This window comes from Lolium rigidum, chromosome 5 (assembly GCF_022539505.1).
Source record: "Lolium rigidum isolate FL_2022 chromosome 5, APGP_CSIRO_Lrig_0.1, whole genome shotgun sequence".
NCBI lineage: Eukaryota > Viridiplantae > Streptophyta > Magnoliopsida > Poales > Poaceae > Lolium > Lolium rigidum.
This window is the reverse complement of record NC_061512.1, coordinates 244,296,319-244,321,317: the sequence shown is the minus strand read 5'-3', so window position 1 is coordinate 244,321,317 and position 24,999 is coordinate 244,296,319. Positions and strand designations below refer to the sequence as shown.

At 43.2% G+C, this 24,999-nt stretch overlaps 2 long non-coding RNA genes and 3 other non-coding genes across 5 annotated transcripts; all 5 read right to left on the bottom strand.

The window, feature by feature from the left end:
- Positions 1 to 12,032: 12,032 nt before the first annotated feature.
- LOC124658552 lies at positions 12,033 to 12,124 on the bottom strand. Its single transcript, XR_006989272.1, has one exon. It is a non-coding gene; the product is annotated as a small nucleolar RNA Z266 (small nucleolar RNA).
- A 142-nt stretch (positions 12,125 to 12,266) lies between these two features.
- LOC124658546 lies at positions 12,267 to 12,358 on the bottom strand. The gene has a single exon (XR_006989268.1). It is a non-coding gene; the product is annotated as a small nucleolar RNA Z266 (small nucleolar RNA).
- A 111-nt stretch (positions 12,359 to 12,469) lies between these two features.
- LOC124658521 lies at positions 12,470 to 12,593 on the bottom strand. The gene has a single exon (XR_006989250.1). It is a non-coding gene; the product is annotated as a small nucleolar RNA snoR86 (small nucleolar RNA).
- Positions 12,594 to 12,687: 94 nt separating this feature from the next.
- LOC124653896 lies at positions 12,688 to 18,714 on the bottom strand. The gene is made up of 4 exons (XR_006988088.1): positions 18,533 to 18,714; positions 15,018 to 15,229; positions 14,759 to 14,922; positions 12,688 to 12,935 (listed from the first exon to the last, which is right to left on the bottom strand). It is a non-coding gene; the product is annotated as an uncharacterized LOC124653896 (long non-coding RNA).
- Positions 18,715 to 20,147: 1,433 nt separating this feature from the next.
- On the bottom strand, positions 20,148 to 23,246 carry LOC124653897. The gene is made up of 5 exons (XR_006988089.1): positions 23,151 to 23,246; positions 22,098 to 22,267; positions 21,366 to 21,494; positions 20,948 to 21,248; positions 20,148 to 20,348 (listed from the first exon to the last, which is right to left on the bottom strand). It is a non-coding gene; the product is annotated as an uncharacterized LOC124653897 (long non-coding RNA).
- Between the last annotated feature and the right edge of the window lie 1,753 nt (positions 23,247 to 24,999).

Sequence of the window (24,999 nt, the reverse complement as noted above, 5' to 3'; positions counted from 1 at the left end):
CTGGAGTTACATGGAGCATCACCACAAGATTCCGATGTACGCTCGCCTTGATCTAGCGACGGAGGAGATCACATCGGTTGAGTGCCCTGTTGTCAACAAACGACCGATATTTTGCCATCATCCGGCGTGGAAAAATGGTCATCCGTGCATCATCGGAATAAGGTCGCTGACCGATGAGTCGGAGAACGGCTGCTGGCCCGGTGATATGGACGCCATGGCACTATATGTCGATGCTGTTATGACCCTGCCCCACGGGATGCGCATCCCAAGGCAGCATGCGCTACAACGGGGGCACCTTCGCGCTACCGAACAAGAACGGGGCTCTGTACGCTCACAAGATCGTGAGCAGGAGTATTCAGGGTCTCGACATCGGGTCCGAACAACTGCTGATCGGGATTGGCGTGGAGGAGGAGCCGGCCAAGAACTGGTCCAGCGGCCAGTTTGTTGCGGTTCAAGGTAGACAATTGTCAGGAGCAAGGCAGGCGGCCACTTATTCGGGTAAAATGGATATTAGCACGTTTGCCTACGTCCCGACAGTATCTTCAGCTCCCCTGGCGCTCTATTTTGGCGGAACTATGCAGTAGCCGCTTATATTTCACGTGCTGAGAAGTAGCACAATCTTAAGCACCATTGGTCGACCATATATCATGAATTCTTATTTTCTATCTAAATATAGTTTACTCTTGTGCTTTAATTATTTGGTGAACTTCTTATGTTGTTATGGTCTGTTTTAGACGGTGGATATAGTCTCTAAAAAAAACTCTGTTCTGCTATCGCTGAGGCCTTGTTTACACCTATGGTATTTTCACCCCCTAGGGGTTTGGGGATGAGAGGGGATTGGGTGAAAACCCCCCTTTCACCCAATCCCCAATTTTCCCCTCATTTCCCCTCATTTCCCCACACCCTCCCCCACATCCTCTAGTTACTTTATTTTTTGGGGATGAGAGGGGATATGAAGGATTGAGATCAGATGATAAAAACTCAATCTTTGCATCCCAAGACGTGATAATGTACAATCAGTAAATTAAAAACTTTGTCTTTAACATAAACTCGGTGTCATGCAATTATGTTATGCAATCTTCTCGAACAATCACACACATATAAATAAATGCTCCACCCAACAGATGAGCAACCTCCGCCATAAAATCAATGTCATGCAGTTTGACGAGTACATTAGAAGTCATGGCGCGCTCGCCCGCCGAACGTCGGAAACCACGCCACCGCCGCCGGAGGACCTCGAGCTAAAAATACATGCAGAGGTAAAATTTAGTACTGATACATCGCTTACAGATAGTTCAAATGTATAGTATCTGCAACTAGTGAGCAAAGGAATCGACAGCCACAAGCACTAACTACTAGAACAATAAAGGGTGGTGGCATCATAGTTAAGCATCTAGTAAGGTTGGTGGTATCAACTATCTTACAAATAAAGTGCAAGCAGCTAAATAAAATAAACCACAGCTAGCAACAGGGTGTTGATCGGCTATAGCTAGCAGGTTGACCCTTTCCCCGAGTTGGATCAGACATAGCAGGAGACAGAGACCGTCTATTTTTTGCATGCATTGAATCTACAGAGAGCTTATAGTGAGTGTGCAAATCAACACAGGAAACAGACAGAGTAGTATCATTCTTGAGAGCTAGAATAACTTCCAATAACAACCAACAAATTATACTAGTATTGTACTACATCGATTGCTAGTTAGTTCTAGGAGTATCATTCTTGTACGCTTCACTGGAACTTGTAGTGCATTGGGTAGATAAAATTCTTTTGGAAATGCAGTAGCCCAAGGATAAGACCTCAAACCCATGATACTAGTAAAACCAAAATACTGAAGCTGAAGCCTGAACCACCACTTGTGCAGAAGTAAACCACCAACAAGACAATAGTGTTGCCATGACACGGATGATACAGTCAGAAAAAAAGGTGGTGATATTGACATTTGGCAATGTGATAACACATACTACAAAACCATCACTACATGTATCGACAGGTTGCCTCCATTCTAATTTAGTACTGGATAGTTCAAATGTACAGTGACTACAACTAGGGAGCATCCTTATAATTTAACTAAGCCCATCCTTAAAGACCAAGTTCAATGCATACAACACTTGAGTTCAGATTCATATATGGCTAGATATATCACCTGACTCTAGGCTGGCACCATCATCTGTCTAAATATATAAGCCATGTACTTAAACAAATGGACGCAACATCACTTGTTAATATCAACTAGCAATAATAAAAGGAACAGATTGAACAATTCAACCTGACGGTGAAGATATCAGCACATATAATTACTGGCAAGAGATAAAGCTATTCAGGCCATGCATGAAGTGGTATATTCAGGATACAACATTATATATTTAGGATACCGCATTATATATTTAGGATACAACATTAGCATATTAGAAGTTGCATTGAAGATATGCTTTGCCTGGAACATAAAGTGCAAGCAGTATTGCAGGTAAACCAGTGGCCTTTGCAGAGCGAAGGACTCGAGCATCTGTGGCCGAACCCTCCCAACCACAAGAGATGTATGTGACGTTAAGGTCGAAGTCACTAACTATCATTACGTTGTGGCTGAGGGTTCCCTTTCTATTTCGGAATGGTGCAGCAAGGTGCGGTGATATGGAAATAGGCACGTGTGTTCCATCAATTGCCCCTATGCAATTCTGCAAAGTAAGAAAGAAGTGGTGATATAAGAAAGGATGTGGATTAAGGTAAGGTAGAAGGTTGGGGTTTCAAAATAAGAACCTCGAAGTAGGGGAAGAAACGGTCATCATTGGCTATTCTTGGATGCGGATGGTCAATAATGGGAGGCTTCGTAAATCGCCTACTTAGGACAGGGATGATGTTGAAGAACTCTCTTATGCACTTGTGGAAAGTGCGGTTGCTGTGTTGGAACTCCAATTGTAGGTCTTCGAAAGAGGCATTGTGTGACAACATGTAGAGGAAAATAGCAAGTTTTTCTTCAACCTTGATCCTTTTGTCCTTCAATAAATTTTCTCTTCTAAGATAGGATGCCAATGATCCGAAAATATGTGGCTCCATCCTATAGGCTACGCGGCAATTCTTAACATGCCCGTCAAGGATTCCTTGCACACGTTGCATGCCATACAAGACGAGCTATGCCGCTGCGTTCTCTCTACTTGCCCTCTTCTACTCCTTTTGTGATAGTGCAATATTGGTAAAAGTAAGAACATGAACTCCTCATCGTCTTCCTCTCTCCTCTTCCTAATAAGCTCTAGCCTTTGTGTATTCATTGCAGCACTAAAACAATAGCAATTAAAGGAGGACAATAAGAATGCAAGAGCTAGATTGCATGGTTTCACATCAAGTACAGGCAGTAAATATGATTCATACCAAACACAGGAGTTCTCACAAGTTCCCAAGATGGAGGTGGCTGATCCAATCCAACAATAGGCCAAGGTGCAGGTATCTATCAAAAAAAGATGACATGACATACTCCAGGCAGAATAAAATAAACCACAACTAGCAACAACAAGGCGGAATAAATAAATAATGTAAGTATCACTTTATGTTCAAAAGGGCAAAATAAATTAATGCTGCAACTTAAGAAGCCCATACAGGCAGCAGCAGTACAGTTTCATTGTGTGAAAATCCATACATTGCACAAACTAATCAATTTGATAATTTCCAGTCCTTCCAAAACTACAATGTCAATGTTAAACCAAACAATTCCAGGGAGTTTAACCATAAGACGGATGGCCTAATGGTGAACCATGTCAGTGTGCTTGCAGGCAAGTTCGGAAGATAGGAAAGGCAGATAAAACATGTAGTGCATTATTAATAACACACAGAAAAAATGGGATCAGTTTTCAATAGAAACACAGAATGTGAAGGAAACTAGCTGGTCGATCAACGTGGCTGGCTGACTATTCTTTGGGTTGCTTGTTAGCAGTCAATCAGTCATAGGTGTTTTGTTTCTAATGTATCATGTATGCATGGCTTCTCTTGGTTAGAACACAGCAAACTAGGTACTCTGTATGAATTTGCGTATCCAACATGTTGGTCCAAAGGTAACGAACCGACGAAGCAACCTAGATCCCCAAACCATGCGTCGCATTACTTACGAGCCGAACCGTGGAAGCAAAATACGGATCAATCCGCTTCGTGCCACTGCCGGCGACTTGGTGTGGTCGTCCCTCGCGGAAGCGCACACGAGCATGCTAACGCCCGCCACGACGCGCGCGTCGCCCGCCAACGACAGGTGAGCTCATCCGCTTCTACCTAAGATGTCCTCGTCTCCGCATTCTCGCTCCTCTCGTGACCCCAGCCACGGCACGACCCCGGCTGCCGTTGACGGCCGACCCGGGAGCAACCACCGACCAAGAAACCCTAGGGAAGAGGGGAAAAGGGGAGGAGGTGCGAGGACTCACCGGGGACCAGTCGCCGGAGGAGGATCTCGTCGGCGCCGTCTTGATTTGCCCCGCCGCCGTCGCCTTTCCCTGCCGCCGTCGCCTTTCCCCGCCGCCGGTCGCCGCCGCTGCCTAGCCTCAGTCGCTCGTCTCCCCTTTCCACGATAGAATACACGGGGTCAGCCTCGTGGCTCAGAAAACCGGAGGGTGCAGGCTACCGGGTCGGGAAGATCTGGGATGGGCCGGAATATTACCAAAAAAAACCAGAGAAGTAAACGGGCGGTCCGGTAACTTTCGGGATTCGGTCGTGGGCCGGTATTTTACTCTCCCAAACCCAAAAATACCAGACAAGTAAACAAGGCCTGATAGTGGAACCCGGAGCACTTGTTGCTTTGTATGAAAAAAATGCAAAATTGGTGATGTGTCCTTGTGCACCTTATGAGAACACAACACGTCCGATCTTGTTGCCCTCTATATAAGGGTGACAGGGAATGCGATCACCTCCCAACTCTAACGAGAAACTGATACATAAATGTGGAAGCATGCCATCCATTATGAAAAACATGATTCTATGCATTCAGTAGCTTCTCCGAAGCAACATTCGTGCCGAAAAACATGGCACATCCGCAAGATTGAATGGAGAATGTACCCTCCATTCAGAGATGTATGTCCTGTTCCTTTTTTTCCTAAGATTAGGAAAACGAAATGTATGATGTAGCACAGATTTTTCCCCCGACTTCTGACTATGGATAAACTCAATACCCGAGACATGTTGTTTGGAGAAATTGCCCTATTCCCAATGTTAATTTTGTCATCTATCAGTTCCACATGGAGACAAGTGACCATCTGTTTTTCACTTGCCATTTCAGTGCAGCCTGTTGGTTGGGACATGAGTCTTGATCTCAGTAGTACAATCTCCACAGCTGCATGACTACTGAATAAGCCACTGTTTCATGAGTGTGCTATCCTTTGTGCTTAGAATATTTGGAAACAAAGGAGCAGGAGGCATTTTGATAGTGTGGAGCCGAGTATTCAGAGTTGGTTAGTTGGTTTGCTGTGTTTTCAGTACATATTGATAAGCTAGGAGCCAGGGTTAAACATGAGCTTAGAGATGAAATAAAAGCTTTTGTAAGTGCGCCCAGATATTGACATAGTTGCAAGTTGATAATAGGATATACTCTATGCTATATATTGTACTTGGTGGAACTTCCCTTCAGGTGCAAGCAATTGCTAAAAGAAATAAAATCGATTTTATCGAGCAAGTACGAGAGAGAGGTGACATACTCGGATGTTGATGACCGAATCCGGACAGAATCGACGGTCGCTCGAGCTCATCTTTGGTCCGCTGCGAACCCAGCTTCGCCCACCTCGCTGTGTGCTCCCGTTGACAACACAGCGTGCCGCACGAATAGGCTTTAGTGGCTCCCGATGCACGGAGCTTCTTCCGCCGCGACGCCCTCTGCGGCTCTACCCCAAACACGCAGGCCGTCCCTGCTCACGCCGATTGACCTTCGGGCTTGCGAGATGTTCGGCAAGCCGAGGCGAGAGAACATGCTACCGAGATGCCTATCATGTTCTCTGACTCGCCGGCAGCGAACGTCGCCGTGAGTCCAATGTGCACAGCGGCAACGACTTGTCGGCCTAGATCGTAACAAGGATGGGCTCGTCGCTGCCGCACATCATGGTTGCAGCTTCTCCAATCGCGCCACCGGGGGCGACCATGTTTGTCGCCGTTGCTCAACACCACCGCATTTGTCTTCAACTCGAAGGGCCACCACGCACGTCTGTGGCGTCGATACATATCTCCGCCTATATGCTCGCGGCCGCATGCGACCTCAGCCCTCGCGCTCGGCGAGACGAGTGCTGCCACCACCGGCGGCGGCAGCGAACAGGGGAACCGGATGGGGGAGGCCCTGGCTAGGGTTCGCGTGAGCGGAGGCGACCCAGGAGGAAAACTTACGATCCCTCGTTCGTGAAAATCTTCCAAGAAGAAATGAAACCCAAAAGCACATAGGCTAGTCTATGGAAACGAATTGAATCCAGTTGCTCTATTCTTCAAATAGAAATTGGGGCAAGGAAGCCAAAGCACACCTCGATCATGGTCCTACGACGGCACAACACTACGCTAATATATTGATCGATTCATACATAGAACCAAAACAAAAGTTCAAGATCACCTACTTGCAGGTTGATTACGGCAAGATCTCGCCGCTGGCCGGAGTGGCTGCTCGCTCGCCGGGCGCCGAAGTTGGCCGGCCATAGCGCTCCCTCTCCCTCTCCATCTCCCTCTCCTCGACAAGTAAAAGTCAAAGTCTAAGTCATAGTCACACGCGCAATCCACACGCGGTGTGTGACGAGTCACTTGTATATATAGAGCTGAGGATGCTGAAGAAAGGAGGATGAGGGGATTCTTACGGTGATTGATTAAAAGCATGGAGGGTTCAGATGAATAGTGTACCGGATTGCTGAGTTTGCAGTTGGTATAGGGAAACCAAACAACGCTCATGGCCCGAGGCATTGGTTACATGACTTGCATGCACCGTATAATTGGAGGCGCCTCATTTCTCCCACTGTAGGCAACTTAAGAGTCGGACTGGCACATTATCCAGATTGAGAGACACTCACGCCATATAATTCAACCTACCTACACCCTTTTATGTGGGTTGATGCTACAAATTGGTCCGACTACATATGTTATGTTGCGCGCACAAAACTATAAAATCTGGATTGGCAAATCTTTTCTTTCTTCACCTTTTCATTATATCATTTTGAAGAAATTGGAAAATATTTACTTTCACCACCTTTTAATTTTATCGCTTCAGGCGGGGGGAAAATCGCAATCTCTATTTGTGGTACGTATTAGAATATACTTACTCTGCATGTCAATCAGCAGGCTTGTTATCTCAAGTAATTAATCAGCAACAACTAAGAACACAAACAAATTAAGGTCCAAGAATGGATCCAATGTTACTGCACATGGAGCTTAACACAACACAAGAACACACGGCCATTTTTTGAATGGAAAACCAGCCGGGCATATTTTATTACTTCAGCATAAGTGATACATCATCCGCTATATTACTGATACATAATCAGTGGCAGCAATTCATAAAAGAAAATTCCCTATAGTTCATAACACAAGCACAGACGCAACAACAACTCGATCAGCGATACATCCTATTGCGGACGTGCACGAGAGGACTACAAATACATCCACCTCGGATGCTCACGCAGCGACTCGGATGTTGTGGCACCTTCCTTGCCCCTCTTGCACTTCTCAGTCGCAATTGTAGGTACAAAGGGTGGCATCCGCCTCCCACCTCCGTCCCAGCCATCAACACTATATATCATCCCTCCTGAGAATAAAAGATCAAGATGTTGTTTGTAACAAGTAAAAAAGGACTCATTATTAAGAACTTGTTCGATACTACCAAAAATGTATGATATTTCAGGACAGAGGTAGTACCAATTTAAGAGAATCGGGTCTAGAACCTACTACAGATGGATGCACTACTAGTACTTAGACCTAACAAATCAATAAAATGACACCTAGACTGGATTAGGACATGATCAACTAGACTCCAAAGAAAGATCGGAACCATTATACATCAATAAAGTGCATGTCACCAACACAAGCCCGTGACTTGCAATTGCGAGAACACATTCACTCGAAAAATACTTTCAAATAAATGATAGATTATCATAAATAGTATGATCACAAACAGCACAAGAAACTAGAGATTGGGTAGACCTACCTATGTGTTTCCAATTCTTCATCTTCATATTTCAAGAGTGGATAAATATCCAAACGGTGGTGATACTACACTCGTTTAAAGAACTTATCAAAATTTCTCAAATCACTACAGGTTCAAATACCAGGTTGCAACAGCACATACAGAAATGCCAAATTGGTCAGGGAAAGAAAAATATAAGATGAAACAATGCAACAAAATTAAGTCGACAACCATGGACAACACTAGGTAGCTAGGATGCACACCAGCAAGCTAGCTACATGAAAAACAAATCAAATTTGGAAATCACATGCGCATAAGCTACCTAGCATCAGGAAAAACAACACACAGCTGTCAAGCATCAGATATACTACTACCAGATAAAAAATGGAGCAAAGCTTAGGTTATCTCCAGGCATGTACCATGAACCTAACAAACATATTAAAGACTCTAGACTGGCTTCTTTTTAATCAAGAGGCAAAGATCTTCGACTTCCAGAGTAGAAGTTTGTATAAACAAAAAGAAGATAAAGATTAAATAATAAGAAGATGATCACTGTTGTGATCCAACCAAACAACAATCTAACACACATCAGCAGTAGTTAAATACCACTATAAAATCCGCAAATAAATACACCATCACTACCACCAAGTAACCCACAACTCCAGGAATAGTAGTTAGTTCTTTTACTTACACATAGATGGTAACAAATTTAAACCTACTGCGATTACCTGGAATCATCCGATGCACAACATCAATATACCAGAGCAGACTAATAACCAACTAAGAGCGCTAATGTGTGGTTCCTAAAAATGCGATATTTTATCATATAAATGTATAAAATTCCTGGAGTTTAAATGGTTGAAACAAAAAACCGACAGATCATTTCATATTCAGAAAGTACAATAAGTAGAAGTATTTACGGTACTAGTATCATGAAGAGATCCTAAGCAACAATCACCACTAAACCACAACCAGTATGTCATCAGCAACGTCGAAGAAGGGCACCGTTGCTGGCCTGCTCGATCCAGTGGTCATGGCTACCTCCTGGCCACCTCAAGGTCCACTTCTCCTCTGAAATTCAAAAACACAAAGGAGAAAGGAAGCGGTATGTGTTTCCACCACCTGAGGTGATCCAAATGTACTCTGGAGCAAAAGTTAAAGGAATAAAAACGGTCTGATTCCAAATTCTTATTAAAACAAGGAACTGATAAAGCTAGAAACAATCTTTCGATAAGCAATAGCACAGGCAGTACCTAAAAATGTTGCAAGGCATAAGAAAGCAATTGATCTAGCTACAAATAATTCTCATTGAAACATTGATTAGTACTTTTGTTATAGGAGGAAAAGAAATGTGGTCAGGCCTATGTTATCCTTGAGTAGCTATATAGATACAACATAAGAAACAGCTTATTGTAAATTCATCACAACATGGCATAGAAAACATATAAATGGTTCAAAGGTTCACTATTACTTGCTACTCCCATGTGCAGTGGATAGCGGTTAGGCTGAGGCAGCTGATCATGATTACTGAATGCCTCTCAAGGCACGCGTGGAGTACTGGGAAAGAGTCGCACACCGCCTGCAGTGAACTGGATGATGTTCAGGTTCAAGAGCCCATCCTTGTCCTCAGATATGCCTGTTTCCACTCTCTGTGGCCCAGCTAATGGCCTTGGCTCCAGAAGCGGCTATTTTCTGCAAGCTAGCACATGGCCCAGTCTGGGATGTTCTAGCAGTAGTACATACCCATAGAATGAAGGTGAGGGCATCCATTTGCAAGAGCAACCACACTCTCGTCTAGAGATGCAGAAATGGCCAGATGTTAAGTTTCAGAAAATGAGTATGGCTTTACATATGTAATTTTTTTTGACCATTTAGACAAACTCATACTCTTGAAAAAGAACACAGTTGGTCTAAATCAAGACATTCTTAAATAGAGAACAGTTTTACAAAATCAAGACAATCTTAAGTACCTTTGTGGGTTTTACCGATTACAGAAGTCAACAACAATTCAGCTCATGTTGGAATAAATCATTACTGGAAGTCTACAACTCAACAGTTAAGCCATCACTCAATCATATACACGTACAAACACAAGAAAGTGTTTGAAGAACTGACATGCTATATTCGGGAAAGGTATTGAACAAGCATGAAACAAAGTGAATTTCATTTTGGGGACTATATTTCTGTCAGATTTCTGTTCATGCATAACTGACTAAAGAAAGGAACAAAAAATAAAATGGAGCAAGTCCAATGCATAGGTCAAATGGCACATTCCTCCAACTCCCTGTTTATCTTTTTTTTCTTTGTCTGTTGGTACAAGTGACCATCTAAACCATTTGCCTGGTCAACTGCAAATGCACCGGTCATGATGCCCTTATTGCTCACAACCGGATCAAGTGACCATCTAAACCATTTGCCTGGTCAATTGCAAATGCACTAGTCATGATGCCCTTATTGCTCACAACCGGATTAGGAAACGCAACAAGAAAAGGTAAAATTAGAAGATTCTTTTGACCGAAGGCACACATCGGATCACTTATTTTACAATAGAATCACCAATTCACCATACATAGGTCAATCCTAACATCGTAAAAAAAGGCCTAAGCACACTAAACTGAACACAACATTTAATGGAGATGCACAAACAGACAGAGTCGCTGAACAACCACAGAACTACCTTCGAAACTCATTAATTCCCCGATTTGAAATATTCAGGGAAAAAACAGAGAGCAGATTCTAAGACATAACTTCTCTAACTATGAACCCCCAAATTTCACTCGCAGTACCAACATCAAACCCACAGAAACAATCAATCACCCCCACAAAAAGAACCAGATTTCCAACCAAGTTCTTATGCCCTAGAATTTGGCTGATTTGAAGAAATATGCTCAATTTAGGAAAAATAAGAAGCCAAGCAAAGAATATGCTAAAAGACTAAAAAGAGGATGGGTACATTCAAAAGTGATACGCTGGAGGTTCTTTTGACGCTACAGCTCTGGCTAAACTACAAGAAACCTTCTACTTCTTTGCAGATACACAACAGCACTCCTTGCTTTTGGTCTTCTCCTGTACAACAAAATGAAATATAAAGCCTATGAACATCCAAAAAATATGCACAGTGAGCCCGCATCCAACAATTTTTCAATAGATTTATTCAAGAATTCAGTAAGCCAGAGCTCCAAGTCAGAAGAAAGAATTTATGGGAATTGATTTAAATACCAGCCATAACATCCTCAAAACTAAACAGAGAAGCGGTACACACTCTTCTTACCTTGTAGCCGGCGGCGCCTTCGCTGCAGGCGTCGTACTGCACCGCCCGCATCTTTGCAGGCATCGTACCACACGGCCCACATCTTAGCGACACTGTTGTTGCGGTGGTCGGCTTGATTGGGTGTTGTAGCTGAAGCGTAAAAGCAAGGACATAGGAAACTGAAGAGGAACAGTGGAGGTGCACCGCTTTTCCTAGGGTCTCGCAGGTGACACATATGGCGACCTAGGACGGGGAGACCCTCCTCCAAGCAGCAACTCTTCCCACAGGAGGGCGGCGCTGAGGAAGGTGCGGAGCACTGCCGCCGAAGCCGGCAAATTCACGCGCTTTGGAGAAAAGGGGATTTCTTTCCTCCTCCTTGGCTTATGGTTAGCGGAGGAAGGAAGGCGGAGAGACAAGGAGGAAGGAAGTAGGCTGGAGAGGGAGCGGTGGAGCAGGCGGTGCAGGCAAGGGCATGGTGGCTGGTGAGGGCGTGGCGGAGCAAACAACGACGGGAGGGAGCATGCGGCGATGGGAGTGCTCAGGAAGGAGGAGAGGATGATCCAAGTGGTACATTACTGCAGGTTTATTTGGTTCAAACTAGAGGGGATTTTTGCAAAATGGATGATCCAACATGTTTCCGGGGACGGAGGGGGTAGTACTGATTACAAGATTGGCTGGGTCAAAAGGAATACATGGCTCTTAATGTTTTAGCTCACTAGGTGACCTCGTGCATCTAATTGCATCGCCATTCCATCTAATCCATTACATGTAAAAAACGTACAACATCATAACTAGCAACTTGAAGAAACAAAGAACGGATCAGCTAATGACAGTACATAAATGTACATGGAGTGTGTGCTTAGAGATATGGTCACTGAACATATCATCTGCAAATGAAGGAAGATTGGCTTGGGCGGGCGGAATATATGCCTCAGAAACTTTCAGCTCACGAGGTAACTTCGTACATCTAATCGGTTCATCAGTTAAGCTAATATATGATGTTCCAAAACTATACTCACAAAAATAACTACATGCAACTAAGAGGAAACAAACCAAGATCTGGTAATGACAGCAAAACAGGCAACCAACACTTCTACAGATTTGTGATGTGGCAAAGACTGTTTGAAGCCGTCACAGCAGAGAAAATCTGCATGTCACAGAGAACTGCATATTGTTATCGCCAACCTTCAATGGAAAGAATATCCACTATACCATACCCCTCTTTGCTCTGCAAATTGGCTATCTGTTTGCAAATAGATGAGAGGATAGCAATTTATGGAAAGCTTTACCAGTTTCATTCATTTAACCATTTAGACAAACGTCACATTCCACCAATTCAAGTGAAAATAGCAGAAGCAATATCATTGCATCTACGGCTTATGCAAAACAGAAGTCACAAAGCTAATATTATTTGATCCATCACAACCGCGAGCCAATGGACATTTTCTGTAATGACCAAGTACAGGAGACAAGGGGAGAACTAGAGACTCACCAAAACCACGGAGTCGAAGAAGCCACCGTCAGCATGGTTGCCGCCATCGCACGGCAGCAAGAGCGGAAGAAGTGGAAGCCTGCAAAGGTAGCTAAAAAGTTAACAACAATGCAGACAGAATCCCTGTGCCATTTTGCGAGCATGGACGACGAAATTGTTAACCAGGATAGGTATGTCAAAATTGTTAGCACAAAGGCATGCAATTTTGCGAGCATGGATGACGAAATAACTCATTATCATTCCCTGTGCCATGCTATTCATGTCCTGACATGAGATAACAGAACTTATTTGATTATTTGAATGCATAGCGTTTCCACGGCTTCAATTATGAAGTTAAGCCGACATCAGAAAACATATATATAGAAGAGAGGGAGGGCTAAGAACAACAGCTAAACCAACAAATAACTTCCGCATCAGCTAATCATTCATGATTACTCCTAGCACAAAACAACCGATTATAGAAAACTTGCCAGGAGAAAGTTCTTGACTATTGGTGACGATGTATTATTAAGTTAGACAAATACAAATGTTAAGAAAGGTCTAATAAGAATTTGGACACCAGAAATGGATATCTGCACATACATTTTTTGGAACATATTCTTGTGCATGATATTTAAAAGTGAGCTGAGGACTTGAGGAGTGCATATGGATAACTGACCATAATTCTAAAAGTGGTGTTTGTGTTCAGTGATGCCTTCCAATCTCCATTTTTACAAGTGTATGCCAAATTGCATGCAGTTCTAGTGGCCAAGAGAAGAAATAGTCACAATACATCCAAGTCCCTGAACAACCAAAAGAATCCCATTTCCAGTTCCATACGAAGAAACCTATATATGTTGTTTAACTCTGACAAAATAGTAGCCCCTATATACTAAATATTCAAGTAGCCCAACATTAATAATAAAATCCAAATTTCAAGCTCACAGTAAGAGAAAGAAAACTGATTTCCCACTCTAGAAATGTCTAGAGATTACATGCAATTTTTTCTGTTACATTCAAGAAATACCATATGGTCACTCTTTGGAGTGGCACAATATCAACTATCAGCTTTTCTACAGTAAGAATGATAGCTAATTAAATCAGGACAATATTGCTGCAGAAGTAGTGACTCATCTAAAAACAAGCGAACAGTGGAAAACAGGTTGATATGAGCTCACCACTACCAAATCATTAATCAGAAAAGCACAACGATAAGAGTAAAGTTTACTGAAGAATATTCTGCTCTGGTTTCATGTTGATATACTTAAAGTCTACACTTGATTTATCAAACTACATTCATCATTCTCACAAATTAAGCATTGTTGAGACAACTTGTAAAACACAAAACAAAGCGGTCATATCATCCACACAATTAGAACGAAACAATGCAGAAACAATATAACAGTAGCAACACAATTGAGTTTGCAAAGACAGTTTGCTGCTTGCATCTGGCATCAGTAGCAACACACTTGAGTTTGCAAAGACAGTTTGCTGCTTGCATCTGGCATCCATTACAATAATGCAAGACAAGAGGCACATGCCACAACAGTAATATGACACACAATGCTTAAGATCAATATACGTATTACTCTCTGTAGGCCAACAACATAATTGACAATATATATTCATTATGAACCAACAAAAGTGAATTAGAGCTTGATATTATTACGAACTATATATGTACACAAGTAACAAGGAAATGGAATGAACATCTTACTAAAATGCATTACTATTAAAAAATTGAAAAGGACGCCATTCGGTCATCCACACCAACCAGAATAATGGTTGTAAAGTAAAAGCATTTAACTATTGGAAGTCAAACAGATTCTAATTACTCTCTATAGGCCACCAAACATAACCGACAACAGAGCTTCAGTACCAATCAACGATTTAAAAGCTTCAGGACAGGAACCGGAAACTTACCTAAACCCATGGAGTCGAAGAAAAAAACACCAACGCGTTCGCATAATGAATTCGACTCCATGACACAACAGGGAGGGAGGAGGTCAAGGATGAAGTAGTTGAAGCCAATGGTAAGCCAGGCCTACTCAAGATACTCCGGTGTAATTTTTATCTTCCTACACTTCCTTCGTAATCCTCGATAGATCAGACCAAATGAAATCAGTTAACAGGAAACATGCATAAGTAGGAAAAAATAAAGAAACAACAATGTTTGCCATACCTGTAATAGTTTGAATCTGCCAGCGCTCTCTACTGGGCAAGAAACATTTAATTCGAAATCTTCGGCTGCATTTTGGAACTATCTTTCTCCGTCAGCATATGTTGTATAAGGATCTTGCTCGATAGTGCATTCTTTTCTGCTCCGGAGAGTGCAATCTTCTACTAAATTTCTGCATACTTTTTGCCACCTTTTGCCTTTCTGGCAATCAGAACCTGCAAATTGAAGATACTATAAGTATACAAAACATTATCCAAATCTTAAAGTTATTCAAACAAGGAGATGCCATCATTATATCAAAACCTGCAGCAGTATGGCAATACAAGTAATCATTCATGTAAATTACATAATTATTCATATCTCAGAAAAGCACATAATCATGAGTTGCTCAGATTCGAAGATGCTGCTATCATAGATATGTTTGTACATAGTGATCTCAAAAATCCTTAATGATACAGAACCAAGTGTGATCAGTTAGCTAGATGCATGGGTGTGCACCCAAGTCACCCATTTTCGAGGCTCAACCCACAGTTGTATTAATAAAAATGTTATGGATGCTAGGGCTTGTTGGACAAGTCTAATAAAAAAAGGCGCCATGATCTAATAAGCATACATAGATGATTAGCCCTACCATGAATATTGACAGGAGGGAAATGGATATCAAAATGGATTATTGGAAGATGGAATGGCTAACTAAGAGACCAATAAAATGAAGGAACGGGGTGCCAAATTCATTCTTAGTAAACAATCCATTGAATACAGAAAAGACGCCCAATCTATGGTCATAGTAACAAGACATTGTGCCAATATAGCAATAAGAAATGATTCAGTTACTTGCGATAGATAGAACTCAGATGCCCAGAAGCAAGATCTTTCTCAAATGATAATCAAACAGATAGGATAGATCATACATCCATTTATATTCAGTATGTGGTTCTCACTCACGACTTTTGCACTTACTAACAACCATCGATGCTCAACTAAACAGTCTAAAAGTAGGGTCAACACTGTCTAATGCATAACCTGTTGGGTTCTCGGGTCCAAGCTCCTCTATTTAAACCTGAATATATCACCAAACCTAGTAAAGCAGGGAAGTACACAAGCATACATGAACACATATACGGTAGTAGCATGTCCATGCATTGATCTATCTAGAATTTGATGGGAGCACATACACATGATGTGCTCATATAGAAGGCACTCAGCATACCATGTGGTTAATGCACGATACAATCTATACCTAATAATAAAGGAGCTAAGGTTTCTGCCAAAATTTTCGTCCAACATTTTATTGGACCATTTTACCCTCCCACCAATTTACATACTACGCACCAATGCCATGTAACCGTTCCATCCTCTTCTTTTCTTCTCCCCCCGGGCAAACAGCGGGTAGCTTTGCTTGATGTGGGCCGGCTGAACAGGCCAATTTCTGACCACGGAACGCACGGTTCGATTCGGTCTCGCTTCATCGTGTCTTTTTATTCTTGTTTTTAGTCCCACCTCGGTTCTGCACAGGAAATAACATCCGTTTATATACCACGCAAATTGGCTGGTTATCAACAAGGTGTCTCCAAATAACTTACCCATGGATGGACAATGGGAGAGAAGTGGAGTGAAGCGCAGAGCTTTGAAATTGCCCCGAAATTGACTGAAATTCTGACCTAGCCGTACGGCGCCAGGCAGAGGTGGGATTGGGATTTGGCACTGTGGCAAGCACCGGCGGAAGAACGTAAGGTGCGCGCGCACGTGAGATGAACGACGGAGGAGGAGGGCCGGCTGGGTGCGACGAGGACGAAGGTCCTCGGCTCGGCGACGCGGCCTGTCGGGTGCCTCGATGACGAGGAGCTCAGCCCATTGGGCGGCGACTGCTGCACAAGAGGGGAGCCGGCGAGGCTGGGCCAAAACTCGACGACGGGGGAAGGAGCGAGCTCCGTCGGGATAGCCAAGCTGCAGCCGGCGGAGGGCGGACGCCTGCGCGCACGAGGCAGAGAGCGGCCCCGGGATCTCCAAATGGGGAATTCCTCATAGCTGCGTGCACGAGGCTGAAGACTAGTCACAACTTTATCTCCTCGGTCCCTTTTTGCTTGCAAAGCTTTGCCAGCACCCAGCAGCTACAAAATCACAAAAGAAAAAAAAAACGGTATGAGCCGTGCTAAATAGAAATGTGCATTACCAAAGCTAGGACGTACCGTAGAATTTATCTGAATAGCATAGGGTTATAGAAATCATATAATCTATTTTACCACATCTAATTAAACTCATGCGGAATATAGATGGTAAAAAAGAAATTCTAGGGTGCGGCCGAGTTTGCTCTGCCGGTTCTGATACAATGAGAACCACACCGTCTTATCTTTTCTAGATCTAAAGAGTTTGTTGTGTCGCCAAACAGTCCGCGTGCCCTGAGCCGACAATCATCGCCTGCTGCGCATCCCTTGCGTCAGAACCGGTACGAGAGAGAGAAACATAGAGTGGGGTGCGTGGAGGGCTGACCGACGCGGATCTTGGATGGAAGGTATGCTCAGCCCTCGAGGCCGTCGTTGCCACTCCACGGCTATGCGAGCGATGCCACCGACTCCGTCTTTGTTGATATCAGTGACCGTATCAAGGAGTTATCTCTATTTTCTCTTGTTCTCGGGATGATTTAGATCTGACTGGTATGATTTGGGGTATTTTTATCGCACTCATCCTACTTCGGCTTTCGCCCCTACTTCTGTTTTCTCTTTCGTTGAGCGGCAAAAGCCTAACACAGAGGCACAAATGTACTATTTCTATTTCTTTCTTCCGTTGTTTGGTTGAATGATTGTTGTTTGCTGAAAATGAGAAAAACAGACAATGTCGTCTTATTTTCATGCAGCCAGTTCTCTACTTTTATATTGTGCAGATCGAGTATATATATATATATCTAGATATATCTCCTTTTTAGGGTACTTCTATTGAACAAGAGGAAGTACTAAATTTAAGGATGGCACACACCATCATTAGCGGTATGCGGTATTACAAGTGGCGAAAAGCTTTTAATATAATCTTATTAGGTATAGTTTGCTACTGTATATGAGAACTTATTTCTTCCGATGCAACGCACGGGCACTTTTGCTAGTACTAAGATAAAGCACAACTGGATAGTATGTTATCCTATAACAAAACATGTACAAGAAAGTACTGCAGACTGATTTAACATACTCAGCACCATGTCAAATATGAAACTACCAGAGACATGTAGAACAACTAAATTCCATGACCAAATATGCAACTTAGGCCAAGAAGTTTCACTCTTCCTTCTGTAACTGAAGAAGAAATGCAATTCTCTGTCAAGCCAACTTTCCAAGTGCAGTAGATGAACACATTATTATAGTTCTACATTACATCATCTCAGAACTAAACTGATCAAGTAAATTAAGCACAAAGCTAACCACCAAAGCAGCAAAGAATATTTTGAGATGAAATATTGTTCAACACAATCAATCCAGGACATACAAATCAAGATGTATGCATGTGTTTGAGCAAGAAATTGTCTGCACCTCTTCGAGGAAGTCCTGGTCATCCTCTCCGGAGATATCAGCAGTGCAATGTCTGGCGGAGATGGCGAAGGCGCCACACCAGAATCACCACCACGTCCTTCCTGCTCGAAGTAGACATGCAGCATCTGCGGCCCCTCTTCATCTCCCATTGTGCTGCATCACCTTTATGACAACAGAAGTGACATAGCAGAAGAAGGTGCTTTGACCGGCAGATGACCAAATATGCAACTTAGGCCAAGAAGTTTCACTCTTCCTTCTGTAACTGAAGAAGAAATGCAATTCTCTGTCAAGCCAACTTTCCAAGTGCAGTAGATGAACACATTATTATAGGTCTACATTACATCATCTCAGAAGTAAACTGATCAAGTAAATTAAGCACAAAGCTAACCACCAAAGCAGCAAAGAATATTTTGAGATGAAATATTGTTCAACACAATCAATCCAGGACATACAAATCAAGATGTATGCATGTGTTTGAGCAAGAAATTGTCTGCACCTCTTCGAGGAAGTCCTGGTCATCCTCTCCGGAGATATCAGCAGTGCAATGTCTGGCGGAGATGGCGAAGGCGCCACACCAGAATCACCACCACGTCCTTCCTGCTCGAAGTAGACATGCAGCATCTGCGGCCCCTCTTCATCTGCCATTGTGCTGCATCACCTTTATGACAACAGAAGTGACATAGCAGAAGAAGGTGCTTTGACCGGCGGGCATGCTTCAACAAACAACTTGTGCTCAGATCAAGTTTTCTTGCCTCGACAATAGCTTGTGGACTTTTTGATATGCAAAGCGCAATACCCATCAATTTTATTTTTCTCTCGGGCCATCTCATGCTACAGAAACTGCATGTCGAATGCTTTGCCTCAGCACATACCTAACAGGAATCTAAAAAATGCATGCATGATTTAGACTCTTGAGAACACATGATATCTTGCTCCTAATCAGACAATCTTGGCGAAAACTAGTATGTTGCAAGCATCTGCAAGAACAAAAAGTGATCAATTCTCTATCGAGCCAACTCTCCAAGTGCGGGAGATGAACACATTATAGGTACATGAGGCAGGACAAAAGGCTACAGTACAACATCACAAAAGTAATCTAACCAAGTAAGTTAAATACAAAGCTGGAACAGTTTTCTACAACACAGCCGAGACATGAATAATCTCAAACAAGCGGCAGAACAATATACAACACGTGTGCAGGGGACTGAAAGTAACAATCACGAATCAAAATCAGCACTTCAGACTGGACAAACAAACAAATTACACTATCATTCGATTGTCCAGGCTACCAGCAGCACTCAAGATCCAAATCGTAAAATAGTGAAAGATGATTCTTTTTACAACCAGACAGCTTACTGCAAGATGGGTTTGTCCTACAACACATCTCTCTGAAGACAAGGCACGAGGGATGGCTCACCAAATGCACATTGTTCGAGCGCGCCAAAGGAAACGGAGCCTGGCCCGCTCGGCAGATAGGCATTGGCAGGCCATCGCCAGCCACCATGCTAGAGTTCAACGGGGCAGATGTCATCGGTAGACATCTTCATTTTAATGAACACATGCTTCTATAGAAAAGCACAAAGATTTCCACAAGTCAACGAGTGTTGCCAGCTATAACACGTTTTTCGATCGAACGTGGTAACTATGGTAGAGCACAACGCAGTTTAGGTAAAAAAAAATGGACCTTTGCAGTGGTCGGCCTTTTGTGTTTAATGTCCCTTGAGATGGAGACTGTCCAGGTCATCCCCCCTCTTTTGTTCTCTTTTGAGCATCTTAGAAAACAAGGGGATTAGCCTCGATGCAACAACACTTGGTCCTACAATAGGAAAAACTGTTTAATGTCAAGTGCATATATAACAAGAGCACTCGAAAGTTAATTATATCAGCCACTGAACAAAAAACGAGATTATTAGAGGAATAGACAAATCCACTCTACTAGAAAATAAATGTGCCTAATATATATCAGTTTAGCAACTTCTGAGTACAGAGGATTAGCATCCAATGACCACCTGATGCTTACGATTATTCTACTCTATGTGTTCATTAATTAGATAAGCATGTTTCCTAACGTTGGATATTTGGCCAATTCCAGATTGACTAGATAAAGCTCTACATTAGATGCTACTGCATTCATCAACAAAAGTGAATAAACAGACCATGAGTACTACAGCCTATTTCGTTGATGATTATAACATGGCATCCAATTTTAGAACAACCATCAGGAAGAGGTCAAGAATCCATGCTCAACGATGAAAGAATGGACAATATCAGTTTATCATGTCTTCAACGAATTTATCATACACAGAAATAGCTCAACCAGAGAAATATGTATGGCTGATAAAGAATTCCATTATCCTATGGTACATAATTCAGCAAACTGTAGCTTCATCGTTAGAGGATGGGGACAATGGTCACCTATACCATGGAGGCGTACAAGAGTCCACTGTTGCCGAGGTGAACTTGTCACCATCACACCACAGCAAGGGCAGACCACGGACAGCTTACTGCAAGATGGGTTTGTCCTACAACACATCTCTCTGAAGACAAGGCACGAGGGGTGGCTCACCAGCTACACCTTGTTCGAGCACGCCAAAGGAAACGAAGGCTGGCCCGCTCGGCGGATAGGCATTGGCAGGCCATCGCCAGCCACCATGCTAGAGTTCACAGAGGCAGATGTCATCGGTAGACTTCTTCATTTTAATGAACACATATGCTTCTACATAAAAGCAAAAGGATTTCCACAAGTCAACGAGTGTTACTAGCTATAACACTTTATGGATCGAATGTGGAAACTATGCTAGAGCACAAGACAGCTCATGTGAAAAAAATTGACCTTTTGCGGTGGCCAGCCTTTTGTGTTTAGTGTCCCTTGAGGTGAAGAATGTCCAGGTCGTCCCCTCTTTGTTCACCTTAAGCGTCGTAGAAAACGAGGGGATTAGAGGCAATGCAACAACACTTGGTCCTACAATAGGAAAAATTGTTTACTGTCAAGTACATATATAATAAGAGCACTCGAAAGTTAATTATATCAGCCACTAAACAAAAAACGAGATTATTAGAGGAATAGACAAATCCACTCTACTAGAAACTAAATGTGCTTAATTCATATCAGTTTATCAACTTCTGGGTACAGAGGATTAGCATCTAATGACCACCTGATGCTTACGATTATTCTACTCTATGTGTCAATTAATTAGATAAGTATGTTTCCTAAACGTTGGATAATTGGCCAATTCCAGGTTGACTAGATAAAGCTCTGCATTAGATGCTACTGAATTCATCAACAAAAGTGAATAAACACACCATGAATGCTACACCCTATTTCCTTGATGATTATAACATGGCATCCAATTTAAGAACAACCGTCAGGAAGAGGTCAAGAATCCATGCTCAACGGAGAAAGAATGGATAATATCAGTTTATCATGTCTTCAACGAATTTATCATACACATAAATAGCTCAACCAGGGAAATATGTATGGCTGATCAAGAATTCCATTATCCTATGGTACATAATTCAGCAAACTGTAGCTTACCATCGTTAGAGGATGGGGATGATGGCTCACCTATACCATGGAGACGAAGAACAGTCCACTGTTGCCGGGGTGAACTTATCACCATCGCACGACAGCAAGGGCAGACCGCGAACATCACAGCATCAGCACCGCCAGAGCCAAAACGGTCGGGTCATCCAACCTGGCTCCCTCCCGGCCAGCTGCACATCTCGATTGCTGCCCTGCAAAAGATGGATAAACATAACCATCAGTTTAAATAACAATCCCCCAAAGTCAAGATTAAAGCTGAAGCAAAAATTACTACCTGTAGCAAACTCTAAACCTCAACTTCCTGACCATGACCATGCAGCAAGTCAATACCAAAAGTTAAGAAATTTGCTGGTTCTAGTCATTAAAAAAGATAGAAGAATTACAATGCAACGAAATTGCACCGCGGAGTCAGTTATACTGAAAGCCAATTTAGTAATATCCATGCAGATAGGAGATTCTTAGGACACCCAGAAACCATCCAAGTGAAATCCAGGGCCGTACACCACAGTATTAATGAGTGGACAGGGACACATTTGTGCAAACAACATTGTTTGCATACGGAGAATCTAACATGCGCCTGTAAACAGATTGGTTTCGCCTCAAACGGAACATCCCAAAAATACATAATGTTGACAAACTATTAATGGTTCACTGTTGACAACATTGTTGCTTGCAGATTACTAGGATTCCAGTGTACATGAATTTTCAGTAGCTTATCAGTAGTTCATTTCCTTTACGTCTTTACCCAAATGTAAGTATCGTTATCAGGTTTCCTTTCCTGAAGTAGCGATGTCTTGCTTGTTCACCTCACCATGTCATTAGTAGTTAAGCTGAAACACGACGGCATCAGGAAAATAAGATGGCAGTTTTGCCGTGCTTTACTATTGCAACGGGTAAGTGTTGGTAGCAAGGCTGGAACATGACCAACTTGAGGGAGAGTCTACACCTAGTCGAGCTGGAAGGAATAGGACCGTGATTACCATAGCGGTGACGGGGCAGAAGAGAAAGTGTTGATGTTGAAGTAACTGAATTGGGGGAAGAAGCGGAGTACGTATTATGATGCAAAACTCATACCTTTAGCCTCTTGATACGGGGGTGCCGGGGAGAGCGTGCTGCCGACAGCGGCGGCGGTTGAAAGCGTCGCAGGTGGTTGAATGGCGCCGCCAGGGGCACGTCGAGCGGGCGCGCCTCAGCAGCCGCCATCCATCGGTGGCGCACGCGAAGGGTGGGTGACGGCGTGGTGTCAGGACCCAGCGATCCTGCACAAGGAAGAAGAAAGAAGGAGCTCCGCTTGGCTCCAGATTGAACAGGAAGATAAATTACTGAAAAATAAAGACAGGAAATAATTTGTTTTTATTTTGCTTGATCCTCCCAACCTCCCCACCTGCTGTTTATAACGCACAGCAGGCTCAAGCATTTTACAATATTGCCCTTGTCCGGTTTGAGGTACAGAACTTTAGGTTCAGGTTAAGTTGGTAAACAGGCAGAGGTTACCTTCAGATATTTGGGGTCCTGACAGGGCTCCCTCCTTGAGTCAAGACTTCAAGGCTTGAAGCTCGGAAATGTTGCCTGTATGAATTGGGCATCCTCCCAGGTTGCTTCATCCGCTGATAGGTTTTCCCAATGTATCAACCATTGTGGCACAGCTATGTCATACTCTCCAGCGCTGCGAGGAACCTGTCGACGAGCAAGAACAGCTAGGGGAGCAGTTTTTATCTTACCGTCCGGAGTGACGAGTGGCAGAGTTGGGTTTGGAACTGCTCGTTTGCCCAGGTGCTTCTTCAGTTGGTTGACATGGAAAACGTCATGGAGGAGAGTTTTTGGTGGTAGTTGCAGTTGGTATGCGACCTGCCCGATCTTCTTCAGCACTCGGTATGGTCCATACCACTTGGATGTCAGCTTGAGAGCATTGCGCAGGCCAAGAGCTGTTTCTCTGTAGGGCTGCATTTTGAGGTAGACCATGTCACCTATTTCAAAGGTTCGTTCAGTCCTGTTCAGATCAGCAAACTTCTTCATTCTGTTTTGAGCTTGAGCCAAGTTTTGCTGGAGGTTCTTGATCATGTGATCCTTTTCAGCTAGGGTAACCTGGACTTCCGGTTCCACATTGCAAGGGATGGACAGAGTTTGAATGTGTGGTGGAGCATATTCATACAATGCTTCAAATGGGGACATCCTTATGGCCGTGTGGTAAGCACAGTTGTACCATAGTTCAGCCGTTGGCAGCCAGTCTGCCCATTTTTTGGGTTCCTTGAAGGCCATGCAGCGAAGGTATTGTTCCAGGCATTGGTTGACGCGTTCCGTCTGCCCATCTGTTTCTGGATGATGAGCTGTGGAGAATTTCAGGGAGACTTGCATTGCAGAGAATATCTCTTTCCAGATTATACTGGTGAAAACTGTGTCCCTGTCGCTGACAATCACAGAAGGAGGACCATGCAGTTTGAATATGTTATCAATGAATAGAGAAGCTACTTTGTGTGCAGTGTAAGGGTGTGCCAGAGGTAAGAAGTGAGCATATTTGGTTAGGCGGTCAACCACTACCAGGATGACATTATGGCCTCTTGACTTGGGTAGTCCTTCAACAAAATCAATGCTGATTTCAGACCATTTCATTTTGGGAATGTTCAGTGGGTTTAGGAGCCCCGGGTATTGCACCTTCTCGCTTTTGATATTTGGCAGGTAGGGCACTCGCTACTTGTCGTACCACAAACCGCTTGAGGTGTGGCCAATAGAACAGGTTCTTGAGCTTGTGTAGTGTTACTCTATTGCCAGAGTGGCCACCAAGAGGTGACGCGTGAAAGGCATCAAACAATCTTTGTCGGAGATCAGTGTTCTGTCCAATGTAGAGTTTGCCTTTGTAGCGAAGAATGCCATTTTGCAAGGAGAAATTGGGTTTGCAATCCTTGTTAATGGCAAGCTCTTGCAA